Source organism: Alligator sinensis, unplaced genomic scaffold, assembly GCF_000455745.1.
Source record: "Alligator sinensis unplaced genomic scaffold, ASM45574v1 scaffold839_1, whole genome shotgun sequence".
Classification (NCBI taxonomy): domain Eukaryota; kingdom Metazoa; phylum Chordata; order Crocodylia; family Alligatoridae; genus Alligator; species Alligator sinensis.
Genome location: NW_005841885.1, coordinates 501,302 through 502,864, shown reverse-complemented (window position 1 = coordinate 502,864; position 1,563 = coordinate 501,302).

Below are 1,563 nucleotides of genomic sequence, written 5' to 3'. Positions count from 1 at the left end.
GGGGGGGAGGGGAGGGGAAGAGGGTTTCTCCGTCCCCCTCCTCCCACCGGCCCTGTTGCTGGGGCCAGAACCTGCCCCGTTAACACTCTTCTGCGCCCCTTCGGGTTCCCTATTTTTCCCCCTGTCCGCGGCAGCGCCTCTCCTCCGCCCTTCTCAATTCCCCTTGCAAAAAATAAATTATTATTATGAGTATTCATATTCATAATAATAATAATAATAATAATAGCCCTTGCAGGCGGGCCAACGAGTTCCTGGAAAGGCCCTTTCGGTCCCTCAGCTACAATGGGCAGGAGGAGGCAGGGATGGGACTGGGACCAGAAGCCGCGGATATAATCCCGCATCGCTGCGGATCCACCTCCGCACGGGCTTGGGGGGTTCCCCCGGCTGTGACAAGCCCCAGCGCAGCGGCGCCGCGGGGCAGGGCGGGCGGGGTCATGTCTGTAAGCGGGGACTTGGGGTCTCGTTCGTTCACGCATCGGGGCACAATCGCGCAAGGCCCCCGGGCAGGGCAGCTTCACTCCGGATGCGGAGCCGGGCTCCAGCCGGCAGGCAGTGTCCTCCGAGCCCCTCTCGGGACAGCATCTGCGGGGCAGGAGCCAGCCGGCTCCGCGGGCCGAAGAGGCAGCCCCCGCGGCTGCCCTGTCCAGCGCGCCTGGCAGTGGGGCGGCCGCATCGCCCAGCCCGTGGGAATGAGGAGCCCAGATCCCCGCTGGTCACGTACTGGTTATTATGGCATCGGGAATCCTCCTCCCTGGGCCCCGGCCCCGCAGATCCGCGGCTGCGTTGCGGGTGCCCGGCGGTGCGGGCAGGGAACTTAAAAGAAAGTTGATGCCTTGAAGCGGGTTTCAGTCCCCCGGGATTGCCTGGGTCCCCCGCCCCATTCGCACAGCGGGGCAGGCTGCCTGAACTTGACTTTGCTGTTGTTTGTTGTTGTCAACCCCCCAGCAAACCGGGGCGGCACAACTGGTTATTTTAATTTGATTGACAAGTGATGTCACCTCGTTGCGGGGGGAGGGGGGGTTGGCTGCAGTGAGCGGGGCCGTCGAGGCGGCGGGACACCTGTGCGGGCTCCGTCCCGGCGGGCTGCAGCGGGCACAGGACAAAGGCGGAGCCCCCCTCCCCTCCTGGGCTGGGCTGCTGCTCTCCCATTCTCCCCTCCATCCCCTCCTTTGTCCTCTTTGATTCCCACTACCCATGACCGATCCTGCTCCAGCCCCTCTGGTCCCTGCGCGGGTCGGGGCTGCTCCGCGCCCGCGGCCGGCGGACCCACCCGCCTCGCAGCACTAGCCGGCGGATCCGACCGCGATCGCGGCCGCGTCTGCTCTGCCCTTTGTTTCAAACTTCCCTGCCCCGCCCGCCAGCCCCGGGGCAGCACGAGTGTCCCCTGCTCCGCGACCTGCCCCTCGCAGTCTCTCCTGTGCGCGGCTAATTGGTGCAGGCATCAGACGCCGAGGGAAGGAGAGGGGGGACGGGGACAGGCATTAACCCGTCACGGCCTGGCTCTGCGCCTGGCAGCCGGTTGCTTGGCAGTGTACTCACCGCTGCGGCTGCGGGGGCTCTCCC